Below are 14999 nucleotides of genomic sequence, written 5' to 3' on the forward strand. Positions count from 1 at the left end.
AGACTAAGGGAGAAAGTCTCAAATGCCCTCAACTTTAAACTATAGCCCCAAACCCATATTTCTTTTCTTCAAATCAATCATCTTCAAGCTCAATTGGTTTGGAGAAAAAAAATATGAGTTTTTGGCTAGAGATTAAAGGTGAGGGCATTTGAGTCTTTTCTCATTCGTCTATTTAGAAGATTGAAGTCAACGGATGCATGTCATCATTTATAAAACATAGGGGGTATGTCTAAATCATCCTTTTTTTTTTTTTTTTTTTAACAGTTTCCAAAGTAACCACAATTAAATTTCATCTTCAAATTTATTCTTGTACAAGTAAAATCCTCTTAACATTTGAGGTTACAAGTGAAATCTTTCTTAACAAATCTCTATTTTTTTTTATATCAGTAAGCTGGGTTTGGAGGGACCTCTCCCTTTTATTAATGATGCTAGCCAAGATAATTACGAGTTAAATCATCAAGCACAATCACTTTAAGCTCTTGAGGAAGAACAAACTCATCCTCAGTTGCAAAGAAACCTCTAGATTACTATCTAAGTTTTCCTCACATGATGATATACGTTTGACCTGAGTACAAATATAAAAATCTTCCTAACATGACCTCAAGAGAACAATTGAATTCCTACAGAGTTCCTTAAAACTAATAACAACTTTTGGATACTTTCGTACATATTTATCAAATATTTTAGTTCTTTTATTTTAAAATAACATGGAACAAATTTAAAATAAGAACAACATAAAATTTATTAAAGAGATTATCCTGACAGAAGCATTGACTCATCCTCTTCCATGGATGCTACAGAGAGGATGAGAACATTAGAGGAGAATCTGGATGGGGAGAGGGTGGAGCACGAGAATGAGAGATCGTCCTTGGAATATCAGCTCAAGATGGCTAGGGCTGAAATAAAGAAACAGAGAGAAGCTAATAGGATTGAACCCGGGCGACTTAGAGAGGCCGAGCGATGGAGACAAGCTAATAGAATTGAGTTGGATGATCTCAAGCAATTGGTTATGGGCCTATTAGGATGTGTAAGTAAAACTTTTTATTTGTTTAATTTTTAGATATAAATAAACCTAATATATCTTATAATATAATATGTTTATTGTAGTTTGACGACATGTTCTCGACTCCACAGGGTTGTACATTCCTAACTCCACCGGATTCATTGACTCAACCGCCAAATGATGATTGATTATGTTGGGTAGTCTATATTAAGTGAATCTTGTTTTTTGGATAATGCTCTATGATACTTACTTTTTAGACAAACTTATGAATTTGCTAATTTGCTTACTTATGACAAACTTATGATAATGGTCTATGATGCTTGTTCACTACGCAAAAATTGGTAGGAAAATTCAACGGGCCAAAGTTCTCGAATTTTAAAAATTGAATTTCGACATCTTAGGACCAAAAATTATTTATTTATTTATTTCTTGATTCAACGGGTTCTAAACCATCAAATTTCTCTCATTCTCCATTAATTTGACGGTTTCAGTCCTTTAAAAAAATAAAATTCAACAATGAAAAATTTGACGCCTTGATCCATCGAATTTTATGAAATTTGATAGTCTCGCACTGTCGAATATGGGCTTTTTTCACGTTGTGGTTTTGGATAATGGTTTGCTTCTTGGATATCTTAATTATATATTGAAAACTTAACTTATTGGCATGTTTACTTTTTTAAATGTTTTAATCTTTTTTAAATATTGAAAGCTGGTATTGTGTTCATTACTAGCCTAGACAGATTGTTGCACAAGAGAAGTGTTGTTATTAAAACATAGGCAAGCTTTAATTGTCAACTCATGTTTGGTGTGGCACATACGGCCTATATGGTTTTAAGTGCTTTGATTTGATTCTTAATTGAAGAATGTCGTTAATTAATGAAACCTTATTCATTGGAAATTGGAAAGAATACTAGTTAGATTTTATTAGGAAACATTGACGGAAAGGGATTCTAATAAAAGAGAAACTGTAGGCCCTCTACTCTCATCTATATAAGAAAATATTGGTACTCCTATGAAAGACATGACCAACACGTTGGAGGGATCTATCTCTAGCAATTGATTATTACCGTCAATCATGGCATACCCTAGCGGATCTTGCAAATAGATAGAGGGGAAAATGAGAGTCTAGAAATCGTGGAACACGGATCAACTTGGACAGTGTGAAATTAAAGAGGAAAGATTCACTCTGCCAGATTCGACATCAAATCAGGTTTTTGATCTAACAACTCAACAAGGTTAGTACCTAAAATTTTGATTAGATCCTAATGTGATAGGTTCTTGAGATATAATTGATTTTGAACTATTGACATAATTATGAAAAATATTCTTTAATCATATAACATTAACATTAATGGTAAGTGAATAACGTTGGGGGTATGTTTTCATTTTCTAACGTACATTTGGTTTTCATTCTGTCCATAAGATGTTGGATATTATTCTGATTCTGGTTTGTTGAAACAATGAATTATAAGCAATATTATAATGTAAATAATTCGAAGAAATTGGAAGAACTTATCGGTGACTGAGGCATGGAGAAGCCGCTGTCCTTAAAACCAATTTCGCCTCCTTAGGATTGAATCCTCAGTGCAATCGGTTCTAGGCGCTTGGTTTCCAAGATTCAATAGTCATTGTCTGCTAACCGTGCACTCCGAAATAGTATATTTACGGCGAACTCGATTAGATCGAACTTTTCACAAGCAGCAAGATTTGTATTCGGAGTGAACATAAAATTTGAAATCGGAGAAGAAGAGAGATCAGAAAGTATTTTGTTTTCTGTACATGAATAAAAGGGAAAAAACTAATTTTATAAAAACACAAATCAACGATTGACTGAAATCTGCACCCCCCTGCGCATCATCATATACGCACACTTGCACTAAGGTTTTTCAACAAGTTGGCCCCAAACTTAATGGGCTACAGTCCCACAGTGCCTTAGGCCCCCATGTGCGCGCGAGGCCTAGTCTCTATCTCTCTCACACTCAAGCATTAAAAGAGAGAGATCATAAATAAGTTGGGACTAAAGAAAGAAGAGATGTTTTACAACTTTCAAAACCAATAAAATAAAGTAAAAGAAAAAAGGAAAAAGAAAAGAGTTCTTTTATGTTTCACCAAAAAAGGAAAGTACTACTTTTTACAATAACACTCAAGAGGTCTTGAGTTCAAAACTTATTCTCAATAATAAATAAATGAAATATTATATAAAAATTAAACTATGAATTTTACAAAATAAGACTACCCTTATCTGTGCATGAAACTGAAGTAGACATCCCTTTCTATACTTCGCTTAGGGATATTGATTTTGAAATTATTGTTGTGGATGATGGGAGTCCTGATGGTACTCAAGAAGTTGTAAAACAGTTGCAGCAAGTGTATGGAGAAGATCACATTATAAGTGTCATAAAATGTATAATTGTCAATGAGAAATTTATGTTTTAGGTTTCATGGCTGTGGCGATTCCACATTCTTCGAAACGTTATTAATTATACAACTGGTTGATTGTGTAGATTGATGTCTTGTGAACCTCCTATCTTTTGTATGATCTTGTAGCCTCACATCTGATTGCCTGCTTTTGAACATTAATATCACCGATGAATGAGATTTAATGCTCAATCTGAGAGAAATTTGGGTGGTGTACGTATTTTCATACAGTGCTTCACAAGAAAGAAGCATGTGAGGCGGTGACCATGATAGACAAACCCCTTATGACTGTTGTTGGGCTCAAGTGAAGAGGAGATTTTACAAAAACTGGTGCTAATTAGAATTATTCTCCAAGTCTTTAAGTAACTTCCTATTCTTTGTTTACAGTCCTTACATTTGAGATATATGTATTTTTTTAATTCAAAATTTTTAATTTTAGATATATGTAATTTTTTTCTAATTCAAATTTGTTAATATCTAGTACAGCTTCAGTTGCTAATTAATAAATAAATTAAAAAAGAAGATTATTAATGACGATTTTTAACCGCGACTAATTCCATTTTTTATATATTTTAAAAAAAAGATAATTAATATTATTTACAACGGTTATTAACCGCCACTAAATCCATTTTTGTTATTTTTAAATACATTATTAATATTATTAACGATGATTAATTAATCACCTCTAATACATTATTTAGAGGTGGTTTATCAGATACAGTTAACGTGAGGCAGTAATGGAGGTTTTATAACCACCATTAGTAGACAAATACACGGGCTTTAGGTTTTCTGGCAATAGATAACTTCCGCTAATAGGGTTAGAAAACAGTCATTTAAAGGTTACTATTACCGGTTGTTCTGTAACGACCGGCGTATATTTTAAAGATACATTAAAAATTTTAATATATATTTGATCAAGTCCCCGAATCAAGTACTAGTGAGTCATGAAACTGACTCAATGGAACAAAAACTTTTTGATTTCTTTCTAAAAACCAATCATCTTCAACTTCTTGGGTATATATATTTTTTGTATTAGTCTTCAGCCTTGTGATTAATCTACTTTAACCATTAGAGCTATTTGATGATATCAAATTTTTGAAGCAGAAGATGATAAGAATTTTTTATAGAAAATTGTAAGATTTTCTACTTGGATTAAGGTGAGGTTCAAATTAATGGATTGAAGATAAGGTTAAATAAATTAAAAGTAATTTACTACAAAAATTGAAGAACTTGAAAATGATTGTAAGTTTTAGGAAGAAAAATTAATGGTTTTTAGTTGCAAAATTACAACTTGAAAATGAAGGTAGTTAAGTTTATTGATAATTCTTAGATGATTATTACATGAAGGTATTAAAAAAAAATTACATCAACCAAGCCATAGAACGTATTTAATACAAATATTCTAATTATTAATAATTCCTAATTTAGAATATCCTAATGGGAGTGGATCCTCTGTAGTAGTTTTTCCATGTAGTTAAGTTATATGGTTGAGAGAAAGTCACATGACAGAGATATCAAAATACTTTTGTTGAATATGTGGGCTTTAGTGAACATTCATTTTCAAAGCCCTTGATCAGGCTTAAAAAAGGGTTTTTTTTTTTATTATTTAAATTCTTTTCAATCTGATTGAGACATGATACTTATATGCCTAATGGGTTAAATATTTTTTTTCAACATAGATTCTCCACAATGGAAAGATTATCACATGGAACTACAGGAGAAAAACTACAATAGATGATCCTTCGATCCCTATCCAAATTGATATTACTTAATATGTCATTCTCCATCACAACCTTCAATTTGTGATGAGATACATTATCGATGATACAACGTATCTTATGCATGTTAATATAATACATCTTAATCTCTAATGGCAATCTCATCTTTTTTTAATCTTATTTGTCGGTTAGACCTGTCAAACCCTGAATTACCCTTCAAAATAATTTGCAGATTCATCAGAATCCGCATTCAATTGTGTGGGAAAAAAGATTACGTCAAGAAAATTTATCACGATTCAGTAGCTAACTAGTTATCCAAAGTTTAATTATAATAATGGTTCTCCCTCAAGCCTAGATTTTTGAATGGTCTTTTAAGACTTGTGAGGTGTCAGGTGTGAATCCTAAGAAGTTTGTAGTATTTTTTTATTTTTTGTGGTCAATTTGTTCTCATCAAGTCAAATGTTAACGGTTTCGTCATGAATTATTAAAAGTATGGGAAGGGATATTTTTAATTTAATTAAATTAAAATTTTTTTTTTTTTTTTTTGTTGTCTAAGTCAAGTTTTATAATAAAAGAAGTGAAATCAATGTTTTCTTCAATTTCAAAGAAGCAACGAATTTATTGTTTTTTTTTTTTTAATATCTAAAAGCAACAAAATCTAACCCTAACGTGGATATCCATTTTTATGGAAGAGTTGGATCCAAGTATGTATGTCTTAATTACATCAATCATTGTAGGGTTTTTCTTGAACCGACATTTTGTAATACCCTGATAAATAATTAAGTGTATAAATATAATAGTATATGCAATAGATGTGTTTGGTTAAATATAATTGGTAACATATAAATATAAATTTCATTTTACCATTTTTTGTACGTATATTTTTTTTTTCTCTTTAAAGGTAAAAAAGTAATTTGATCCTAGGATAGTTTAGTAACTTTGAAAATATCATTTTCAAAAAAACATTTATCCTTTTACATGAGTTTGATAAACTCTTGTAGCTTTAAAAATCATAACTTAGTTGAAAAATAAGAATTTTTTTTATATTACGGACATAATCGTCATTTTTATTTGAGTAATTTGTATTTTTAGGCACCCAAATGTCAAAATTTCACTTTGAACAAAATATAAAAATTCTTAGATTATAATTTTACAAAATATATCAGATTTTCTAAATTTTAGGAGTCAAACTTTTTGAACTATTTTGCCCTTTACATAATTTTTGTCTTCTTTGTTTTTTATATGGTCTACTTTGTGATAATCTTATATGTTATCGTTATATGTTATATAATAAAATTCTAAAAATAATTTGACGATATTGATGATCTTATTAGTTAAAAGTTAAGAAATTTTTTAAAAAGGGTATTTTTGTCTTTTTACGCAAGATCAAACTAGGAGGGAGTTTTCTAAAATTTTCATAATTCGAAAGGCTTGTAAAAATATATTTTTTTTGAATTTAAAATTATTTTTGAATTTTTGAAGAGGAAATATGGTAGTTAATTGATACTTATTTCATAAATTTAAGAATTTTGAATTTGTAAAACTCTTTTTTACCACATGTTACTTTTCTATTGCATTGAACCTTATTTTCTTTGATCCAAAATATGATATGTGTTTTAATCATATTGGTTAATTACATTGAACTTTAAGATGTTTTCATCAATGTCCATGATGAAATAGGGAGCATTTTAGCATAAATGAGTGCAAACTGTACGATCAAGGCCATGTTAATTTATTGGGAACCTAGTCTACTATTGGATGATCAGAAAAATAAACTTTTAAAGTTTTAAAAATCCTATAAGTCTCTTCACATTCGTGGTCATCTCACTGAACTCTTGAATATTTAGAAAAACAACATTATTTATTAGAAAAATACTATTGAAAAAGTCCCTGAAATATCTACTAAACCTATTGCTCTCAGGAGAAACACAAAAGTTCTTCATCTAGTCAAGGTCTAAAACATAGTTCATTTCCATACCTAAATATTAGGTAGATGCACACCTATACTGTTTTTATTTATTTAACATTTTCGATATAATAATGATATCTCATTTTATTGAAATTTCTTGTTAATATTTTCTTGATGTAAGAAAAATTATGTGTATCTGTTTATATATCGTTTATGGTAGAATAATTCGTTAATGATACATGAATACTAATAATAATGTTTGAAAAATGATATCATTGCATTGGCATGATGAATTAATAAAAAAAAAAAAATACATGATTGAGCAAGAAAGAGCCATAATGCCCTTGGGTGAAAGGTCCCAAATGTCTTGCAAAAAGCTTCGTATTATATGGGTGTATGATCTAGTACATGCGTGCCTCGACCCGTGTTATGTGGGTGTGACTTTTGCATAAAATATTCATTACATGTTATTATTTTTAGTTACTTAATATAATATCTACAATATTCTTTTGTTACTTGATATGATTATTATATTAATTAAATCATGTGTGGGTGTATAAGAGTATCTAAGTTGCTCATCCTGAGGAGGCACCTTAGGCGGATTCCAAAGAAGTTCATTTTTATATTTATCTTATTTTAGTCTTTCATTTGTCTCAAAATAAATTATGCAAAATAATAAATCACGTGGGGATTTATTTATTTTTATTTTATTTTTTGAACCCTATGTGATGGATTATCTCGGAGGAATGTTTGAGTTGTTTTATTAAATTATTTGAATAATGAATTAAAGTGGTAATTGATTATTCTTCTACTCCGAACATTAAGTAGATCAAATCTTATTTGTATTTTACCTAAGAAATTATTATTTTTAGAATATGCTACTATTGTGATTAAATAGGGAATACAAATATCTTTTCAAAATGGGCAAAATCATTTAAACTGATGAGATATTAAATTTTATGTTTTTTTTTTAAATTAACTATGTAAGTCTAGATATTTATTGTTTTTGCAAATGAGCTTTGTTTTGACCTATTTTTCTCTAAGAAATGTTTTTTTTTTTGGAAATAGTCAAAATACGAAACTTTTAGGTTTATGTGTTTTCTTTCCAACCCCATTGACTATTCATAAAAATATTGAGTTTATAATCTGTATCGATCAATTTTTAAAAATTTTTCTATTTTGTCCTCAATGGGACAAAACACACCTGTCAAGTTTTTTTGAAATTTTCTTCCATATTTTCTTTTATAATGTGTAACTATGATATTTTTTTTTAATGAAAAATACATTGAGCTAAGACTTTAACAGTTTAGAGAATGCATCATTTTGAGGTATCTCGATAATCAAATAAAAGCACACATTTTGGATTGTCGGTGTTTATTAATAGATTGACTGTTATATAAAATTTAAGTGATATATATTCGGATATATGTCCTGAATTGCGAGTCATGGGTCGAGTTGTGGATCTAGATTTTGGGGTGTCACGTCTAACTGGTTTGTAGACTTACCCAATGTGCTTGCCTCTGACTATATCTTAGTATGTATGTATTTTAGGCATAGTGATGAATTTGCTACTTTCACAAGAAGAAAATTCATCACTTTTCAAAAGTAGTATCTTATTCTTTGACGTGACGAGATCTCTATTTTTGTTATTCATTTGTTGTTCCAAATCATTAGAATGCAGGTAAGGTAAGATTGGTGAGAAAAAGGCATTTCTTAAGACAGCGAAGGAATATTTCGTTGAATTTTTTTACTATCTAAATTATTAAGTTATTGTCAAAATTTAAATTGAATTTAGCAAGAAAATGTTAAATTTCTATACCCTTGTCTTCAACTTGAAAAAGTATCTTCAATTTTTTGGGTAAATTTTTTTTACCTTAAGATTTATCTACATCATCTTTTAAACCTGTTTAACAATGTAAGATTTTTGAACCGGAAATGATAAAATCTTTTGAAAGAGCATTATATGTTTTTATAAAGATTAAGACAAGGTAAAAAAATGATGGATTGAATATGAGGTAAAATAGATTAAAATTAATTTACTATAGACGATGGAGACTTCAAAATGATTGTAGATTTTCGGAAGAAAAATTAATGGCTTATAGTCACGGACTTATAACTTGAAAATGAAGGAACTTAAGTTATTTTTTGAAAACATTGAAGGCATCTTAAATATTAACCAAAATGTAGAGGAGGTGTCTAAATCACATAAAAAAGTTTGAAGGGGTTGAAAACAAGTCAAAGGGACATGTCCACCAACTTAAAAAATATAAGGATCATTCGAAATATCCCCCAAAACATAGAGGGGTGTCTAAATCACCCAAAAAGAGGTAAAAGAAGGCATGTTGTAGATTTGAAATATAGAGGTATCTCTAATACTTATCAATAGTATCTCAATCATTATTCACAAAAACCCCAAAGGGGTATTGTCTAAAATATCGAATCCGCACCTGCAGATCAAGGGCGCTTTCAGTGACGACTCCACTGGGGATGTAAATTTTGAGGATCAAACTTGAAAATCTCAAATATTAATGCATTGCAAAATTGGCCTAGTTTTTATTTTATTTTATTTGTGTTGGCATAGTTGTGGATTATTTGATTGATTTGATAGTTTTGATAGTTTTGGACATTTTCCTCTTGAATTTTTTTTTTCTCTATGGTCTAATCGAGGATCACCTTGGATGACCCAAAACAATTCAAGATTTCAAAAAATAATGAATTAAAGATAGAATGGTGGTTGTTAAGATGAGGAGCCATGACAATATAAAAAATAATTAAAAAAAGAGGATTTACTGATAGCCTTCTCTGTTGCACGGTTGTTAAGAAAAGAATATCTTCCTGTGATATTTGAGAGTTAATATGCCCACACCAACTATTACTAACGCTACATCGACTATGTGCAATTATTTTAATGATTTATATAAGAATTGATGGAACACTAGTAAAAGTTGATGTGGCAATAACAACTCTCATGTGATCTACATGAAAAGTTTTTTTCCTCATTAACATGCGCTAGACTCAAGGTTTTGTTAATTTCTGGGATAAATCCTTGAGGGTGATCCTTATAAGGAAGAGATTCCAATTCAAGACCTCTACTTCCTAAGTTATATAATGTTTTCAGAGGTTGTAATGTCATGTTTTTCTAATCATAATTATTGGTTGCAGTATGCCTAACCCCCGGATTACTCTTCCAAATATTGTTGCAGATTCTTAAAATTTTGCATTCAATTATGTGAAAAAGAAAAGCACATCAAGAACAATTATCACGATTCAATAATTGATCGGGTACATGTGTAGGGCTATCAAGAAATGAAGTGTTCATAGAATGAGCATGGCAAAGTCATGGACGTTGTGATGGATGAGTTGTAAGAATAGGAAAGACAAAATCAGAAATTAATTATAGGAGTAGCTTCTATAAGAATTATAATAAAAGAAAATCATTTGAAATGGTGTGTGCACTGTAATGGTAAGGAATACGTCAGTGCAAGTTTAAGGTTCTTAAAGAGCAAGATGGCCAGAATGATGTGGTTGTAGGTAGTAAGGAAAGAAATCAAGGCACATGCCTTGGCTGATGATTATATGGCTCAAGATAGAATTGAAAGGTAAAAATAGGACTTGTTGCCGACCTCAGTAATTGGGATATGATGTAGACAGTGATGATGATGATGATGTCCGTTCACATGTTTCTTTGAATGTGTCACTACGGGCATTTATGATGTAAACCAACCAGACACGTGCAAGTACATGATAACACTAAGTTTTGAGAGACATGGCACAGGCATACCCTGGTATCTCTACTTCGTGACACTAAATAGTGTAACAATTATTCCTAAGAGATACTAATGACATCCCAGATTAGGTTGAAAATTTTGGAAAAGAAATAAGTAGAGCTCAGAAAAAAAAAAAAAAATACACTTCCTATCATAATAATCTATTAGATCAGCACATTATCCAAAATTATTTTTATTAGTATTTTTAATTTGGGAGACATAACTAACCCGAAGTTTCATAAAGTAATCATGAAAAGATATGTAATGTCATCGCATCTGTTCAACACCTTAAAGGTGTTGCACTGCCATAATGGAAAAGAAATACATATTATATTAAATGGAGTTCTTTATTAGTTTGTTTTTTTCGTCTGTTAAAGACGTTGCTTGCCAGCATTTCTCGTTTATGTTGAAGGCTAATATGCACGCAGACCCATCAGTCCTTAGAATTCAGTTATTTGTTTATTTAGCTACGATTATTGGTGTCTTTACTTCTAATCCTTTGTATAATTTCTTGAAAGGCATAGTTGCAAAGGTTATTAACTCTTATTGCAGGCTGTTGAGAAAAGGAAAGGGAAGAAGAAGGGTCTGTTTTTTAACAAGTAGAGTGCATTTTTTAGGCTCGGTTTGGCATTTATTGTAAAGGAGGGCGTGTATTTATATATAGTTGAGCATGTTTGGATGAATACAGGTTTGTAGATTTCTCCACAGTTTGCGGATTTAAACGTCATTTTTACGAATTATAGAAAAATTTATCTTGAAATAGATGAGATCCATTGTGATTGAGGCTCTCTCTGCAATATTCTTATTCTTACAATCTTACTAGTCTTGCTTTTAAGCTTTTTAATTAATACACAAGATTTGTGCTCTATTCAGTTCTTGTGCTGTTTTAATTTTTCACTTTTACTGAGGGTTATGTTTTAACTTAAAGGCTCAGCTACCTTGTGGAGAGATTCTTGGTACTGGAATACTGGTTTGGTGAGAAATCTTCTAAATAGATGTAATTGATTTCTGGTTTTGATTCCCAATATTACACAAAACTTGATCAATACTTACTAACGGTCTCACCATCTGTTTTATGTTTTCTATAGAGGGTCTCCAATAAACTTTACTTTGCAGATATTTGGGAGGGCGATGTATTGTCATGTGGCCCAGCCAAACTATCCATCAGTATTTTAAAAATTGGAACAAACAGGTGGTTTGATTGGATCCAATTAGATTTCCTAATAAATTAAGTAAATATAAATCAATCCAACCAAACTGAACCACAGAGAGAGAGAGAGGATTAATAATGGAGTTTAATGGTGATATGGGATTTTTATAGAGGAGCTTCTATTGTCACATCAGCTTTTACAAAGTGCTAATTCTTTGATGATATATATATTTTTAAAACATATTCTTTGATGATTTCATATGAATTGGGTTGCTCTTAGAAAAATTTGGTGTGGCAATAGAATCTCTAGTTTAATAATATTTATCCCAATAATTAGGATAAAGTGCAGATGATGATGGCCATTCAAAGAAAATGCATAGTTATGTAGTGGACCATTTGGTTAATTGCGCGCTCTTGGTTGGTGTCCATAAAATTAAACAATTTTCAAGAGGGTGGGGAATATCCATTTTTGTTTTTTCATTATCCCACCCTTCTTCACTACTAAAATTTATAGGAGAGAATGGTTAAGAAGAAATTCCGACTCGTAAAGATTGATCCTTACGATTATCTGATATCTTGTGGGCCTACAAAACAGCATTCAAAACTCCTATAGGAATGTCCCCTTATCGGTTAATCTTTGGTAAAGCATGTCATCTACCAGCTGAACTCGAGTATCGAGCTTATTGGGCGATCAAACATTTGAATTTTGATCTAGCGAAAGCCGGCGAGCTTAGAAAACTCCAACTCACTGAGTTGGAAGAATTAAGGAATGATGCTTACGATAGTGCAAAGCTATACAAAGATCGAACGAAAATCTGGCATGATGAGCACATCCAGAGAAAATCTTTCCACGTAGGGTAGAGAATGCTTCTGTATAACTCTCGCCTTCATTTATTTCTAGGGAAGTTAAAGTTCGATTGGACAAGACCCTTTTTGGTCCACAATATTCACCCTCATGGCAACATTGAGGTGTTCAATTCGGCCAATGGAAATATTTTCCAAGTTAATGGCCAAAGGCTGAAGTAATTTCAGCATCTCCCTCATTCGTCAGAAAAAAGATTCATTTTTTAGTAATCATGTGTACTAGGATTAGCTCCAGTTCCATGTCTGGCTGAACATTAAACTTAGCGCTACTTCGGGAGGAAACCTTTGATTTTTATGCATATTCTATGTAACTAAGTAGGATTTATTTGGTCATATTTTCTGTTGTTTAAACTTTACGTGGTGTGCTTTTAACTTTTACACCTTTTGCGAAATACTTCTTTTGGTTGTACCTACAACTTTTGTGACTTAATGAATTCCGTTTTGAGGTGTACCATAAACTCATACTCTTTAATCATTGAGGACAATGCTAAATTTAGGTTTGGGGGTGTGGGATAGTACATTTTAATTTTTCAATTTTGTACATTGTTTTCAATACATTTTTTAAATACCTTCATCAAAATTTTTATATATGTACTATCATCATACGAATTTTTAAAACCAAGCTTATGTCCAATTTGTTTATAAATTCTTATTCCTCAAAAACAAGATATTTTGAAAGACAAAATTCACGTCACTTCTGATTGTAGTGAAAAAGTTATTTTGGATTAAGAGTTGTCTTCTTCGCTGTCTAGAATGAGAGGAAAGCTTGAAAATACTGAACTTTGACCTTCTTGTCCTTTGGTTGGCTGAATAGAAGAAAAACAAAACTGTAGTTGATATTTTTAAGACAACAACTATAGGATTAGACCGGGTACCTTGAAAAGGGCTACTTGTTTTTTAAAAAAGAATATCGAAAAAATGATAAAAGCATGAAAAAGGTTGAAAAGAAAAGCAGAAAGATGTGAAGGTTAGAACTAGAAAGTGCTAATTGTGAAAAGAGTCCACTGACCAAATAGTTCAGTAGGGTGAAAGCCATCAATGGTAAAAACGTAAGTACAATGGAATATCACAGATAAAACCCCTTAGAGGTATTAAAGTGAACATCCATACTTCTCACAATCCTAGATAGGAGGCTCAGTTTCGAGTTAGAATTTAAGCAGACCCAAAGATTTTAGTAGTTAAGAAGGGAAACCTTGTTCCAAAAAATTTATGTTACAATTAGAAAATTTTGTGCACATACTTAGGATATTTCTGAAAATGAGAAATAAAAAGAATTTCTGCTCAAACCTTTGAATGGATTTTTGAAAATTGGTGTGATGACATTATATGCAATAATTTTGAAGTTGTTATCTTTTTAAAATGTTAGAATTTTGTTGGTATATTCACGGCAAACCCTCACGAGTCAAACTCATCCACTAGGGGTAACCTAGGGGTTTAAAGGTTTACTGCATAAGCTAAATGCAGTCGGGAACCTCACGAAAAAGGAGTTGGTTACATTTAAGTTTTGCTCGGGACTAGCAAAATTGAGGTTTGGGGGTGTGATAAGGTTCCAATAATTTCACTTTGAGACTGTAATTTCACCAAGATTATCAAAGTTTAAATGCTAGTTCCTTTAAAATAATAATGAATTATATCAAAATCCCAAATTAATGTGGCTAACAATAAATTATTACTAATTTCAGGTAAAAATGGCACATTCGAAAACTAACAAAAGATGTAACAATTACGATTACAATACGCGAGCCGAAAGGAAGCATCCAGAAAAAACTCGAAGGATTTGACCGCCACGTCACCGCGCCGCGATCATCTTGAGGAATTTGTCCTCGAGATTTGCACAGAAGCTTCCAATTACTTCGGTGGTTGTAACTGAATGGATCGTTCGAATCAAATCAACCCGATTACCCAAATAAGAATGTTATAAATTGGAGGGTTGATTTTAGAGAAGGGGTCTTCTCTTGCTCTTTTCTTCTACAATTTTTTATTTTTCTTTCTTCAATTTTCTGTAATTTCCTTTGGGTGAGCTTTTGAGTGTAGTGAGAACATCAAGAGTGATCCATTAACTCCTATTGTAACTCTTTTGAGAGACCATCAAGGAAGGAATTAATTTGCAATATTGTTCTACATTTTCTCCATCTATTATCTTCTTACTTTTATTACTGTTGCAATATGA

This window comes from Akebia trifoliata, chromosome 3 (assembly GCF_017979445.1).
Source record: "Akebia trifoliata isolate Shusen 1 chromosome 3, ASM1797944v1, whole genome shotgun sequence".
Lineage (NCBI taxonomy): Eukaryota > Viridiplantae > Streptophyta > Magnoliopsida > Ranunculales > Lardizabalaceae > Akebia > Akebia trifoliata.